At 39.7% G+C, this 16,673-nt stretch overlaps 1 protein-coding gene across 3 annotated transcripts in view; it reads right to left on the minus strand.

The window, feature by feature from the left end:
- SORBS2 (sorbin and SH3 domain containing 2) overlaps window positions 1–16,440 on the minus strand; it is a 163,275-nt gene extending 146,835 nt beyond the window's left edge. The window contains exons 1-2 of one of the 3 annotated variants that reach the window (XM_086746244.1): window positions 15,971–16,440; window positions 15,674–15,807 (exon numbers count right to left, since the gene is read on the minus strand). The gene's annotated coding sequence lies outside the window, so the exon portion shown is untranslated. The remainder of the gene's footprint in view (window positions 1–15,673; window positions 15,808–15,970) is intronic. The other 2 variants (XM_086746245.1, XM_086746247.1) reach the window with 2 other exon arrangements.
- Window positions 16,441–16,673: the final 233 nt, after the last annotated feature.

Below are 16,673 nucleotides of genomic sequence, written 5' to 3' on the forward strand. Positions count from 1 at the left end.
AACATTGGCACAGGTTGCCCAGAGAGGTGGTAGATGCCCCATCCCTGGAAATATTCAAGATTAGGTTGGAAGAGGCTTTGAGCAACATACTTGAAGATGTCATGCCATCTCAGGGCTCACTGCTCACTCCATGGGGGATTGGACTAGATGACCTTTAAAGGTCCCTTCCATCCAAAATCATTCTATTATTCTGTTTGCGCCACATTCTGGCAGAACTTGAAGTCAACTTGAACTCTCCTTATGAACACACGCTTTTACCCCAAACCACATATTCTGATGGCTTCTCACGAGTCATTCCTATAGACTGATTCTGAAGGGTTTTTGATGGCATAGCAGTGACAGGCTCATTATCCATGAAGGGTGTGAAAAGAGATTTGGCTACAAACCAAGCCACGTCAGCTTGTAGGAAGTCACAAGCCATTCCGACTTTGGGCAGTGTCAGAAGCACCACACTGAATTTGAATCAGTTTTTCTGCAATCACTCACATCATCACAGAGAAGGGATATCCAGGTCACTTTGTTCATCTGCTTCGTAACAGCAAAATTAACAGTAAGTGTATCACTCCTGACAGACATTTGATCAGTCTGTTTCAGAAGGCACCCTGCAAGAAAGATACCCCAACTTCTTTAGACACTCCAGTACTTAGATATCCTTAGCATTTTTTTTTCCCTCGCTCTAACCAAAGTGTCCTTTCCTGTAATTTAAGCCTGAAATGTAGTGTAAATGTTCAGGTGATTTAGATACACATAATTAAGCTCAAATTGCAAGCATACACAGTGAGTCAAAGCAGGACCAGAGCTGCCCAACTGCCAGTCTACACCTTCTTTATATTACATCGCACACAGCAAGTTGGAGGGCCTGCAGGGTAGCCACAGATATCAGTGAGGCTTAGCCAATAGATAACACCAAGGGAAGTAATATGACTTAAAGAAGATACTGTGTTAGATTGGGACTCAGCTCAAAATCTCTTACGGATTTAGAAACCGCTTTATTCAAGAGTAGAGCTGAATCACTGCTTTCTTTGAAAGGTGCCATGGACCCTCCCTCTATAATCAGCTCAGCAAGCACAGCAAAGCTATTCCTCACCCTTCCACTGCTAATAAGCTAAAACTAGCTTGTCAAGCTTGTGGCTTCATGCTATTGGCAGGCACAGACTTAATTTATCAAGTTAGGTCTACACAATAAAGACAATATATTATACATTATACACAGCACAAACTATGATTCTTGCAGAGAAGTTCAAAAGCTGTAGGGCTGCAAGAGACAGAATGGAAAAAAACAGGGCAGAGTGTGATCAGTATCAACGGACATCTTGGCTAGAAACTTCAAGGCTCTCAAGGCTTTATGAAGTTGAGCATGATCCCAAGAATAGGCTTTAACATGGACCAAATTGTTGGTGATTCCTAGAGAGATGCAGACAGTAACTACCTCATGCTTTCTTTCCCGCTCATACATCAGTAGATAAATGTAAGTACTCAACATGTAAGTTCACCTGCAAATTGGTCAGAGCAATTGGATGTATACAGCTAGACGTTCTTACATGGCAGTATGCTCATACTGTCTTGAAAGCTACAGTATCTTGTTAACAGCATACATTTGTCCCAGAACTGTTCAAGAAACCTTCGTACCCTGGAGAACTTGCAACTGATTTTTTGGATTTTAAAATCTTGATACTTGAACTGCAGTATTATTGAAACTGATACTTTCCAGATAATCCAAGTACAGACTGTTGCAGATTTGAGGACAGATAAGTTACATAAATAAGTTAAAGAAAGGGAGTGATATAGCAGCAGGAAGTTGCTAAATGATATTTCTTTTTTTTGGTGATGGCAAATCACCTGGGTCATCTCCTCTTGTGCACTATGATGTATCATGATTAACAGGAAGTCTCGAAAGCAGAAAACTGATAATTTCCTGTTCAAATCTCTTTATTCCTGAAGATCATCATTTCCCCAGAGATTTGACAGTTCCTCACACTAGTAGCTTGGAGGAAAAGGACCTGGCTTTTAGGAAGTTCTTCAGCTTCAGGCTCCACAGGTGAAGTTACAGCAAAACGTCAACATCCCCCAGTGGATACCCTATACCCAAACTATCCCTAGCCCACTGGGATAATGACTCAGGAAATCAGTGCTGAGCTTTCATTTGTTTTGTATTCTTGTTAAGAGAAGCACATTAATATGTAGTCATTTATCATGTCCTGCTTCAGCTAAGTGAAAATGAGAGCTCTTTTACAGTTTTTTTTTGCTATTTTTGTTCCCTATAATACCATTAATTGCAGAACAAGGTGTTAGTTTGAAAGACTTGTTTGAGCTATATTCATGATTTTCCTATCTGGGAAGGACAAGTTGATATTTGCTGTGTTTAAGACAACACGGGATGTTGCAGCTGCATTGCCAATTAATTGCTCTATGTTTCAGCTAACAGAACTAGACCTTTGCTTAAGTGACAAGTACAGGGAGAACAAAACAGAAGTCGGCATATGAATGATGTTACTTAAAAGGATTTTTAGCAATTTCCTAATTCTCCTCCATCAGTACATCAGTTAATATCAGTTCACATACAGTGAACATCATTAATTAATGAAGAATCTGAAATGGCAGACATGTTTTCCACCAAAGGTTTTCTCACTGCATAGAAAAATTCTTCCACAAGTAAAACATTCTACAGACACAATTCTAAAATAACACTTCCTTGCTATCTCGATTTTCATAGCCAGTGTAACACATGATGAAGGGCCACACACATTTTTCAAGAGCTACAGTGTACACTTCTTATGAAAATCAGGCTTTTAACAGATCCCAATTCATATAACAAAGACCAGTGCCAACTAGGATGGTGGAGAGAAAAGTTCTCGCAGTAATTTTCTCAAACAGCAACAAACTGACAGTTGAAACAATACATATGTACTTCACACATTGGGTAAGGAAAGCAGCACCTGTGTCCATGCCACAAACTTAAATCCACGGCAGCTGAAGTTATACAGAAGGTGGCTTGAAAAGCAGAAATGAAAACATCACAATCACATTTAGGCAGATCTTAAAATATGCAAGAATACGAAGTCAAAGGTAATATAATTTGAAGTAGATACTCTATTTTGTATCCCTGAAGTTTCATACTTATTTCCTCTCTTTGGTAATTTCCTCTCTTTGAAAAACAAACATATGGAAAGCCGGATTTCCCTTCTTAGAAATTGTTTACTTTAACATCCTCTGTTTTTCAAAGTCATCCACCTATTAATAATAAACTCAAAAGACCCTTTTTTGCCTCAAGGCTTTTCAATTTTTTATCAGCTTGGTCCTGTTCATAACAGAAATTCTGAATTCTAACCCTTAGACAAAGATCACTAGAAGCAACAATGGACTAATGAACATTTGCACTTAAAACTAAAGGATGAAGTCAGCAACTTCTGGTTCTACAGTGGCTTGTAGGTTTTACATATAAGGAAAAACAAAATTGAGAAGCTGAAGGGTAAATTTTCTCTAATAAATTTATACAGGATAGTTAATAATTCCAGTTTTCTATCTTACCTCCTAAGAGAGAACACAGAGATAAAAAAGTTGACAAATTACAGTGTTGTACATAAAAACATCGCAAGTAGAAACATTAGACATCTTAGCAGAAGTTCAATTATTACAAATTTAGTGTCCAAAACATATTAAGCTCCATGTATTGCCTTGCTTCCTACTATGAACTCACTGATTTGCAATTTAAGCTTGCTCACATTTGATTCCTACAGCAATTAAACAAATTGCTCAAAAGGAAAACATTAGAAAAGCATTTATTGATAATTTTTTAGCCTTTGCATTCTGATCAGCAGGGTGAAAATAAATGACATATGACTGACAGTTATCTGAAGACTAGAGTTTGAAACCAGAGTACAACAACAGCGTGGGGGAAATCATGAATAGTTTTACATAGTATCTGTACAGTTTTTGGTTATTTATAACAAAATCAGCTTACGATAGACTAGTAACATGAATTAGAAACATGCAAGTTGAGATCAAACTCTAAACTGTCCCTAAGGTGAGCACTTCAAACCATTTTTGTAGTACTTTTAAAAATAGAAACAGCATTGAAATATAAACAAAACAAAACTCTCTGCTAACAACCGTTATGTGATTCATCTACCGTGACTTGCGCAAAGCATTTGACACTGTCCTGCACAACATCCTTTTCTCTAAACTGGAGAGATATGGGTTTGATGGATGGACCACTTGGTGGGTAAGGAGTTGGCTGGATGGTCTCACTCAGAGTCTCAAGTGGAGACCAGTAATGAGTGGCATTCCTCAGGGGTCAATATTGGGACTGGCCCTGTTTAACATCTTTGTCAGCAACATGGGCAGTGGGATAAAGTGCACCCTCAGCAAGTTTGCTGATGACACCAAGCTGTGTGGTGAGGTCGACACACTGCAGGGAAGGGATGCCATCCAGAGAGACCCTGACAGGCTGGAGAGGTGGGCCCATGCAAACCTCATGAAGTTCAACCAGGCCAAGTGCAAGGTCCTGCACATGGGTCGGGGCAATCCCAAGCACAAATACAGGCTGGGTGGAGAATAGATTGAGAACAGCCCTGAGGAGAAGGACTTGGGGGTACTGGTGGATGAGAAGCTCAACATGAGCTGGTAATGCGCCCTTGCGGCCCAGAAAGCCAACCACATGGCCAGCAGGTCGAAGGAGGTGATTCTGCCCCTCTACTCTACTCTGGTGAGACCCCACCTGGAGTACTGCATCCAGCTCTGGAGCTCGCAGCATAAGGATGTGGACCTATTGGAGCGAGTCCAGAGGAGGACCACAAAGATGACTGGAGGGCTGGAGCACCTCTCCTATGAGGTCAGGCTGAGAGAGGTGGAGTTGTTGAGCCTAGAGAAGAGAAGGCTGGGAGGGGACGTTATTGTGGCCTTCCAGTACCTAAAGAAGGCCTACAAGAAAGCTGGAGAGGGACTTTTATCAAGGGCATGTAGTGACAGAACAAGGGGTAACGGCTTTAAACTGGAAGAGGGCAGATTTAGGTTAGACATAAGGAAGAAAGTCTTCACTATGAAGATGGTGAGGCACTGGAACAGGTTGCCCAGAGGAACTGTGAATGGCCCATCCCTGGAAGTGTTCAAGGCCAGGCTGGATGGGGCTTTGAGCAACAGGTCTAGTGGAAGGTGTTCCTGTCTATGGCAGGGTGGTTGGAACTAGATGATCTTTAAGGTCCCTTCCAACCCAAACCATTCTATGATTCTATGATTCATACCTAAAAAAAGTCAGTATGTGAAATCTTCTTACGATACAATATTGAAACACTGCAGCCTCTGTAATCACAACACATTATCTCTATTTCCTGATTCATCGTGTTCATGAAACTAAGGTGATCCCTTACGTTAATTTAGATGGTGACATTTCAAACTTTAGGTGTGTCTCCTACAGACAGTACAGAAAGTTAAGCATGATAAAGCACCAAAACCACACTGACATAAATTTCCAAGTCTGGTTAGCATTTGTAGGTCCCAGCTTGAAATGCACAGCATAATTTGAAAGAAACTTCTGATGTTCATCAAGTTTTAGGAGGCAAAACTAATTATGTATCTACCAGGATCTATTAAAAAATATGACAAAATGTGTGTATATACACCTGTAAAGCTGTTTTCAGTAATAAATATACTGTAAATAAAGTTAGCAGATTCATTCAGATGTTGCCAACAGCACAGATCTTACTAATGATAATAAGACTTAAATGCCTACGTGAAATAAAAAAAATAATCATTACTTCAAGTGATGGAAACAGACACAAGTGCAACACTATTTTTTTCAACTTTTATTCAAATCTTTCCAGGCATTTACTAGGCATTTTGGGCTGAACCTAGAACTAGAATAGTAAAAAGCTGGATACTAAGGCCTTTTCAGTGGCATTTTAAAAGAACACATTTTTCCTGTAACTATTTTTAATGAATTCAGGGAGGACTTCTATCATTGCCTTCAAAGGGAGAATACAGACAAACAAGTGCTTGTGAAAACACCATCGTCTATAGTCATTTTATTTGTAAGATTCATTTCGCTAAACTTATCTCTGCCCTTTTCACACAAACATTTAAATAAATTCCAAGTTCCTTGCTCAGAATGTGTCTTTGGACATAATACTATATATGCTCAGGTTTGAAGTAAGTCATTGAAGAACAGCTCCCTTGAAGTCATGACCTTGCTTTTAAGAGTCTTATTCAGACTAGATTCTTACAAGCCTAAACTTGAATCTTAATTTCAACACTTGTAACAGGAGACACTAATTTAGGATTATGAGAAACAGGAAATTAGATTTCACAGTTTTGCAAATCTAAGGGTACCAATTTTACAGTTGTACACTGTACCCACGAAAAGGGAATAGGGGCCTCAGAGTTTAGTTCCAAACTTATCCTTAAAAAAGTTTATTAACAAAACTATTTGCTTTTGGGAACTGAAGAGCTAAAAATCCTTTCAGTTCTTTAAAAATCCACATCAACGCTATGGAAAATAAGTCAAATAACAAAAGGAGTGGCTTCTTCTATGAAGACTTAATTTACATATACAATTAGGATGTTTTTACAATTTTAGGTATTGAATGTGAAAGTTTCACAGCATTACCTGCAATTAGTTCAGAAAAACATGCTTTTAATGAACATAAAGAGAAGCTGTTCCTAACCACACTGGAAGATAAAGTCCATAGAAGTCTAACTAAAATTTATACAATACTGAAGATGACATTAGAGTTATATAGATTTCTGAGAGGACTACAAACAAGAAAGCTTCCAATATAATTATTCTTTTAAGCCATGTTTGAACTCAAGCCACCTTCAAAGTTCCAGCTCAGCTGATAATTTGAAAATTAAGTATGTGCACTGAGGAACGGACACCTTCCATAAAGAATCTGCAGTCCTAATACACAGGTGTATATAAGGCAAAATACACAAGATATTCCACTAACATCCTAACAAAATTTGCCCCAGTTAAAATAATTTGATTAAAAAAAAACAATGGACAGGAATTAGAATGGAGCATTTTCAGCAAATACAGAGACACAACAGAGGGAGCAGATACCTCAGAGTGTAAATAGTTGTTTCACAGATGGTTTTAGGGTACTGACTTCAGAATCAGAGAATCAAGTTCCCTCTTTTACAATGGCCAGCTAAACTGAGCACCACAACTTCTCTTATGAAGTGTTACACTTGCCTCCAAAATGCCTGATCCCTATCCTCAGAATTGCATTATTCCATTGCTGGTGGAGGACAACTAGAGAGAATCACATTTCCGTAATGGGTGATCACATAGCTATGTATTTGAAAACACAGGCCAAACTTGTAATGCTTCATCTAAAGTGCTTATGAACAGCCAAGACTTGACCATTTGGGTCTCCAACCACAAAAGGAGATCAATTTGTTTCCAAATCTGCAAATTTGGATTGTAATTCTTAAACGTACATATGAAGACCAAAAAAGAATTTTAAAATATCTGTGGGATGCCCTGGCACACTGTGTATAGGTGTAGAAATTTAACTAGAATGCAAATATAATGACTTTTTTTTTTAAACACAAAAGACCTTGGATACACAAGCATGTGAAGTCCTCAAGGACTTGGCTCATTTTTCTTCACACCTGCTTCCCTTTTGCTCTCCTAAGCTGTGTTTTGTAGCCTTTCCCAAGAGGATCAATTTCTCCACGGCATTTTCAAAGTCTGATTTTTTTTTTTTTTTCGGTCCTTCAGCAGGAATGCTATTGGTTAGGTCTCTACCATCACACAATTTAACTACCGTATCTGGGATTGCAGTTTTAAGTAATGCTTTCTGATCTATGAGACCAGTCAAGTTTGTTCTTTTTTTTTTTTCTTTGAAGCCATCATACCTGTCCCTGCGCCAGAACAGTGGGCACATTCAGCTGGCTCCTTGTCTTCTCACTGCAGCAGTTATATCTTATCTTATTCCCTTTTGAGCACTTTCATAATTCTCTTCCTGTCACCTCTTGCAGCTTCCAAAACTCTCATCACAACTTTGGACAATAATCTGCTCAAATTTATCCACATACGTTTCATCCATTCATAAGAAGCAGTAACCTTTTATCATAAGAACACCTCCCAGGTTTATCTACAAAGCTATTATTTGCTTGTTTCTCAAACTTCTTTTTAATTTTCATTTCTGCTATAAGAAATCAGGCAACCATTGGTATCATGGTCAAGTAGTGGTCAAAGCCACCTGTTAATAAGCCTGCTCTTCAGTTCACCTTCGCAATCAAGCACGTTCTATCTTCTATGTTCAGCACCTATAGCAAACAGAACTTGACCCCAATCCTTTCTTTGCGTGGTGATGATCTAATATTGACAGAAATAGTTACTTAAACACAAGAGTTTCCTTTCAGATAGCAACTCAGATGACAGTCTTGTTATCCATTCATCGTTCATTAGGAAATAATTCATTTGCCCTTTCTCTTCTGATGGCTAATGACACAGAGAGTGAATGCCAGAAATGAAACTGGAACCCTTCTACACAGAAACAGAATATCACCTATTTGCTGTTGTACTTTTTGTAGCTCTTCTTTAGTCATACTGACATGTTTCTTTTAATTTGTGATTTTTAGCTAAACAGTGACTGATTTTAGAGAATTATGTTTACGATAATTACAGCAATAAATATTACAAAAAGTAAACAAGTTCACAGCTGGATTAATTTAGCATAACATCACTGCAATTATTTTTGCCTTGCTGATAAGGAAATGCTTGCCTTCAGCTGGAAGGCATCCTCCTAATGCTTTGCTATAGTATGTGTTAACCAGAGCAGGTGCAGAGTTCCAAACAAGTTTTGTAGAGTTGGCAGTCCTGACGATAAAGTGTGTCCTGCATCTGGCCTTTGGTCAAGACCATAAATCAGTCATCTGTGAATCAAGTGCCACTGGCAAAAGCATGTGAACGTGTAAATCTACAGCTATGCAAATAAGGAATTAAAAACCTCTCTCTTGTACTTGTTTAAAAGTAGAATGATAATCTGCACGGCTCAGATTACATGATCCGTATGTGGAAAGCGACCCTTATAGAAGAGGTCTGTTAAAAGACTTGAATTTGCCTGATTATCTGCACGTATGTCAAAACAAAGTCTTTGGTTTGGTCTTATTCTACTGTCAAGCCTGTCACTAGCGTCTCACTTTGCTCTCATACAGTAGCACTTCATTTCATTAGCCTCTTTTATATTTTACTTATTCAGAGTAAACCATTTGATTGCATCAGTCACACTGAAATTATTATTTCCTCAGGACTCCTAACAAATACAGATTTCTCCAAAAGAAAAAACAGTGCAATTACCATGAATTTCATTATCTGGGAGAATGTCACTGCTTAGAGATCCCTTGTTCATTAGAAATTCACTAGAAATTAAATCACATAAAAATTGTGCTGGCAACTGCTGGATTCTCTCAGAACTTGCTTATTAAAATGTGTAAAATGCATACCTGGCTAGAAGGAGCAGTGTGATGTACATGATCAATATATAATTTAAATGACACATACTGAGTGTTTTCCACTGGCATCCTTTTGGGTTGCTGCTAGTGCTTGCTTGTCTCTAAAACCCTTACTATTAGTGGGAAAAGAATACAGGGTTGATGCCTAAATCAGACAACAGCTGTGTAAAACTTTATACTTCTTAAAGCACAAACCACACAGAAGTCAGCAGTGTGACCCCTATGTTCTAAAGGGAATTATTTATTAGATACTTCATCTAGGTCAATCACTACAGTTTAGGATTGCCTCAAAAGCTATAATCTTTTTGAAATTCAAAACTTCCACAGACGTCTCATGATGTTTAAAACAGCAGCCGAAATACCAAGCCAAATCTGGGGCCATCTAATCCATTAACCCACCCCTTACGATGGCCCATACTGCCTGCTTCATCAGAGAGAGCAAAACATTCTGTGCCAGAGATTTACTAAATAACCCTCCTAAAATGCAGTTCTTTGCAATTCTCAGCAATCAATACAATAGTTACCTTATACCAATTATTTATTTGTCCTTACTTATCATAGTTCAAGGAGCTACAAAAGCTCTCATTGTCTGCCTAACAGAATTTGAAGTTCTCAAATGAACATGAATTGCAGTGAGAAACAAGCATTTGGTACCTTACAAATGCCATTTTGCACCTGCTTGAAAACTTGGTGCCAACAATATCTTGATTTCAGATGTTGTTTATGTTTACAGAAAAGGAAATATTTTTGGTTTTGTAATCATGTCTGATTTTTGAATATTAGGAGAAAATGAACATTCAAAGACAGACAACATTCAAGCATGCAGTTTAACTGTCTACCCCACACTTTGTTCTGTTGCCCTGAATCACTACTTTTCCCTCGTGGTCACATCAAATAGTGAAAACCATTCATATGCACAGAGACCCCTCTAGTAACGTGTAATTTCAGATAACTGAATCATGGACAGCCACGCTCCTCTCATTTGCTACAGTCATCTTTGGCAAAGTATTAGCTTTTAGGAAGTCAATCATCTGGATATCCTTGTTCTAGTCAGATTCAAAGCAGTTTATGAGATTAGCTGTAAACAGCCATGAGATATTTTGTTTATATTTGCATTTTATTTCAATCAAAAGACCAAAAGTAGTCTTAATCCTATCTGCTATGAATTGAAATTTGTACTTTTACAGGTTTTGTGGTATAGTCTAATCTGCTTTTGTACTTAATCTCATTAATCATAGCAAAAGTATGAATCTGACCACTTGGCTTTCATAACTCATTCTGACTTTTCTATACATGATAAACACAAGTATTAATATCTCTTCTATGATTTACATCTAAAAAATCCCTATTTCTATTCTTTTATTGGTATTCCTTATTGCTAAATCTAGAGACGGGTCACTATATTTCATAAAGAACACCCACTGGCTCTCTAGAATTGGCTAATTTGTCTTTCAAATTCTTACCTTGTTGACACAGGAAAACTTGTTGCATCTTCTGCAACTTCAACACTTACTACTGACATGATGTTTAAGTAATATCTACGCCTTTTTCCAAAGTGGCACACTTCGCGTTCTGCAGCTTCACATACCTGTGCCTATCCCTCTGAGAAATACGTGGCTTTATTAAACACGATCACACTCAGGGTGCACTACGGTGATGATGCTTTACATTCAGGATACAGTTAATGAGTCCTCAGACAACACGGCAACATGCTGAAAGGAACACTCCACGGTTGCCCTGCTTTTGGCACAGTTCCTACCTCTTCTCACCATGAGCTACACCATCCAACCCCAAGTCTTTCAGGAAGCGTAACCACCACCTTTCAGGCTTGCTGCAATTGAACTGGGACCTCACCTATTGACCCTGTTCAAGAAAAAAGTCAGTAAGGAACCAGACCCATTGCTTTTAAACTGTCTAAAAAACCGCAAAGACCCTTCCATCTATGTTGACCTTCAGTTACAACTACTGATTTCCTATTAGCATAGCTGTTGATCCTGTAAAGAAATGTAACCTCTGGAAATGAATGCATTTTACTGCTTTTATAAGCCTCAATGAATTTGATTTTCAGCTATGAGAATTGCAGCTACTGATTCAATTTCCTTTGGGTTTCCTCATATATCCCTTCTCTTTTGGGTCCTGAAGAAGCAAAAGATTAAAAGCACTATGCTTGTGGAACAATTTAGCTAATCAGCAACTGCTGCTAAAACTCGGGACAGCTTTAGTTACTTATCAAACATTTCAGTTGTACACTGCTTTAATACTTGCACATAAAATGCAATACAAGTGCCCTAAAAATAAGTAAAGCTTTCATTATTCTATGCCTCAGCATTATTTAAAAGCTATTTTCTGAAAAGGCTAACAAAAAAGTTTAGTGTATAGTACGATCATAGTAAAGATTGAGAGGTAGAAGGGTTGCTTTTCCTGCCATCATATTTTCCCCCCCATCCTCTTAGGCTTGGGACCTTCAGCATCAACTCTTAAAAAAATGTACTGTTACTCAGGTTACTTAAGAACACAGAATCACATCTGTGCTGTTCAGCCCCCTGATGGTGCTTGGTGAGGTTTTTAAGGGTGGATGAATCAGAACACTATCTTTATTCAGCACAGAAAGATGAAAAAAAAACCCCAATCTATTTAGGGAAAGATGTTAGAAATAACAGAAGAAAAGGCTCCGCCTTTGGAATTTCCTGGCTCACAGCAGCATTAGCGATGATGTATCACTGTTATGGAACAATACATCCGAACAGAAAAATACATTTCATGCTTGAAAAACCTGAAAGCAGGAGTAGATCTAGAATGTGGTCATCTGGCATGCCTTTTCTCAAAGATAGATGCTGCCCTTTTGAGTATTTACTTCTCTCCCTTCTCCCTCCCATACATGAAGTTTTCCATTACATCAGTGCCTTTGAAAGTCTTTTTAGCTTTTGTTTTTGCCCTAGGATGTTAGGAAGCTTCATAATTTCAGAATGGTCAACTGTTGTTAAAATACTTTCATGAAAAGACACCACGTTATTTGAAGAAAAATGAACACAGAGTATGTGTGGTACAGCCAACTCTCAAATAGGAAGCCATACACTACACCCAGTAGTAAAGAAAATACAAACTGGCAATGAGCAACATGCTTAATAAAATCCTGAAATAACAATGTGGGAAAGGATCAATATCAGAGTAGTAGGACACAATACTAAAGTATAAATTTTTAAAATTTCTAAAATAAAAGCAGGAATTGTCAACTTCTGTTTCCATATTTGTGCAGGCAGCCTCACTGGAGCAGCAGTACTGTTCCAAGGTCACACCTGAAGCAATTTGCCTGCTCCATATACAACCTCATCATTGGTGTATTGTAGTCAACACCTGATCCTTCCGATACAGAAGTGACATTTGCCTGTTCCACAGTGTAACATTATAGAATGTACCCTAATTTGATATGAGAGAGCGTGTTTCCCTGGCACATGCTCTGCGTATTGTTACTCACAGGTTGGTCATATATGTAAGTATCCAGAGAGCAGTCCATAGGCTGAGGGTAGATAACACGTTCCCACACCAGCTCTCTTGTAAGGTTATTGTGCTCCACAGATCGCGTGGCTGTTCAATGCTTATCACTGTTTGTTCAAAGCTGATTATTTTAAACAAACACACCAAAAAACTGTTATGCCACTTGATTCTATGTTCTTTTATCACCCTGTTCTCTCGTTTCTATTACTATTTGCATTTGCTACTATGATACTGCATTTTAGGCTGCATCTGCCTGCTTTTGCTTTGTTAGTATCCTGTTTATAAGCACAACACATGGGCCCATAGTCACCTTCAAAGGTCATTTGTCTAAAAAAAAAATGTTTGAAGTTACTGTAATGTTAAAGCATGACAGCTGATGTTATTTACATCACTGCTGCCCAAGAGAGCCTGACTTTGCATAACCTACAGACTTTCAAATCATGTATAATCATCACCTGGATAGAAACCATGGCTCCACTGAAACCTGAAAAACTTCTTGACTTCAATTGGAACTTGATGTCACCCTTTCCAATGCAAAAATATCCAATTTGTCCTGTGTCATATTATTGTCAAGGTCTTCTTGTAAACTTTCTGTTTATAAGTATACTTCAGTTCATCATGAGCTGAAAAATGTACCTCTCCCTTCACGTCCATTTTATTTCTACATTATTGACCCAATTCTACACCTTTATATCTTGCATCATGTGGAATTAGTTCATACTGGATACCCTCTTTACTTAGTTGCTGTTTCTTACCTTTAACTCATTTAAATTCTTCCTCCACACCAGATTCTATTGCAGCACCTCCATGGCCATTACTGACAGTCACCAATTTGATTTACAAATAGCTCTGAGGGGATCAGATGTTGCCAAAGAGACAGTAAGGACACAGACGGAAGCTGGGAATTGATAGGAGAAAAAAAGACAAAGGGAGAATTGCAGAATGAAAAGCGTAGAGAATAGTGCTTTAAATAATAGAGACTAATAAGATGGATCTATCAGCACCTAATGGGTGCACACTGTTTAGTGATTAGTCATAGCTAGTCTTCACTGGTTTTCTTACACTGTAAATTCTTCATAGTGGGATAATTTCCACCTTGAACTGCAAAATCCTTCACTTTTTGCATACTGCTCTATCCGTATTTCTTATCATTGTAACAAAAGCTCTCCATCTCTTTGTCAAATACTTACAAACACCTTAAAGGAAATACTAGCTCTGCTTGTTCATAATTTTCACCAGAATTACAGACTGTATCATAAATATTCATGTAGCACCACACTGTAAATGCACATTCCACTTTACAGAACACAGATGAAAGCAGTTGTCTAAACAACTTACTGTGTGACCCCTACACAGAGGTATAGAAAGAGAAGTTGGGGTGTGCATTCACCGAACAACAAAATCCTGGAATGATTCAAGATGGAGCTTTTCTAATGGAGAAAATGCATAGCAGCAATCCATTTATATACTGCTGTTTCCAAATGCAGTGTATCATTTGGGGGACCATTGCTGAACATTCTTGTCCGAATACCTTTCCAGGATATATACACAGAAATAACACATTGGAATTCGCCTCCTAATTACAGAGCACGGGTTACTAATTTAACCATAAAGATACCAGACCTCAAATTCTTGATTTCCTGCCCACTCAACTGCTCAAACAAATGGCTCATCTCAGTGTCATTTAAATCCACATAAGTATTAAATAAGAATTAATTTCATTTTCTATAGACACAAGGTGAACCAAAATGTTTGGTTTGGTTGTTGGAATAATTTAATGCATTTCAGTATTAGCCAATTCAGAAATTGTATTACCCAGTGAGAATACAGTTGGCAGTTCATAAAATGCTACTTTTAATACTAACGTTATCTGTACTGAGGGACTGCGGTTTTATTTATCTAGGTCTAACTACAGTTTTCAGCTGTAAAGCAGATGTGTTGTAATTAAAAACTATTCAGAACAATTCATTTTGCATGGAAAATCTACAGTAGCAACACAGAGTCTCAATTAGAAGACCTCTCCCATGTCAGTTATTCCCTCACATTTGTCTTAATGTTTTTCTTCTCTCTACCTCCTCTAGCCTATCTCAGAATCACTGAGATTGTTCAACAAAAGTTTAACCGTCTTGTGCTATTAACGTGCTTGTGCTCCTTGCGGAGCGCTGGTTTCCTTCCTTTTATTGAACGCCAAACGGAGGGACACAATGGGCGTGTTGTGCTCTGTCTAGCACGGTATGTGCGATATCTTGAAAAAGGAGGTGTGAGCTGGCTGTAATACCACTACTCTTAACAGCGCAAGTACCACAAACTAATCAACCACAGCACCGGGGCATGCAGTCCATTGAAAGCCGGTGAAAAAGCTGCTTTTTATTATGACCTACATACTGCACAGCAGCAGTCGGACAATTTAAATCTAGTTACACTGAGGCTGAACACAATGCATGAATTCTGCTAATGGGGAACTCAATGATGTAAGGCTTTTCAAATACACTCGCAAGGTCTGTCATGATTTATTTCGCCCACGCTATCCTGAAGGTAAAAAGCACAATGAAAAGGAAAAATAAATTCTTTTGTCTACGCAAGCATAAAATTTTATCAACTACTGGACCCATCCTTCTGAATCAGCAACCCTACGAAACATCACATTGACATATTTAACGAAAATACAATCAGGTCAATTAACTCAGCAACCGCTCTAAACAAGCCACTGACCAAAGCCAACCTTCACATGCAGAGATGCCTAAAGCAGCTTATTTCTCGCGTGGAGTTTTTTTGCTGGGTGTTGTTCCACGAAATGGAAACGGTCCGTGCAAAGGCGTACCTCTCTCCCGCAAGCCGAGGCGCGCAGCCGCTTTCCTTTTGTGGAAGAGTTGGGAGGCGAAAAAAAAACAAAACAAAACAAAACAAAAAAAAAACAAAAAAAACCCCAAACCCCTCCGAAAGCCGGGCTGCTCGGAAGCAGGAGGCGCGGCCGGGAAGGGGCTCCCGCCCCGCCGCCGCCCCGCAGCCCCGGGCGCACCTGCTCCTGCGGCGGCTGAGAGGAAGGGGGAGCAGCAGCCGCCTTCTGCCGGAGCAGCTAGCGAGCTGCCGAGATAACGTGGCGGAAAAACACTGCCTTTACCGGACGAAGGGCCGTTCCGGTGCCTGACAGCAGATATGCGACATTATCACCCCGCATGCCACCGCCTCCGATCAGCCCGCCGGAACGGCAGTTCACCAGCTTGTCAAAATGGCAGCTTGCCGCCACGCCGAGCCGCCGCTAACTACTCACTCACACTCCCGCTTCTCCTGGTTTTCCCCCGACGAGGTTTTTGTTTATTCCCCGGGAAAGCGGAGCATAATAATCACATCTCGCATTGGTTTTTTTTCCCTAGGCAAAATGGCTGGCCCCTCCGGCGCTGCCGCAGAGCGCCCATTGGGCTCCCCCGGCTTTTCCGGAGCCATGGCAACAGCCAACGGCCGCCCGGCCCCGCCGTGGGCGCCCCCGCCCGGCACCGTTTGCATCCGCGGAGGGAGAAGCTGTCCCCCCTCCCTCTCTCCCTCCCTCCCTCCCTCCCTCCCACGGCTGTCTGTCTGTCTCCGTGCCCCCCCCCGGGTTTGTACCCTCGGAGAGGGCTCTGAGCAGAGCGAAGAGGCTGGAGCAGCGATGCGCAGCCGGGCAGATAGGTTGCGAATTACCGGATGAACACGTACAGCCAAACACAGGTTCTGGTGCGCTGGAT

Source organism: Chlamydotis macqueenii, chromosome 4, assembly GCF_036417535.1.
Source record: "Chlamydotis macqueenii isolate bChlMac1 chromosome 4, bChlMac1.mat, whole genome shotgun sequence".
NCBI lineage: Eukaryota > Metazoa > Chordata > Aves > Otidiformes > Otididae > Chlamydotis > Chlamydotis macqueenii.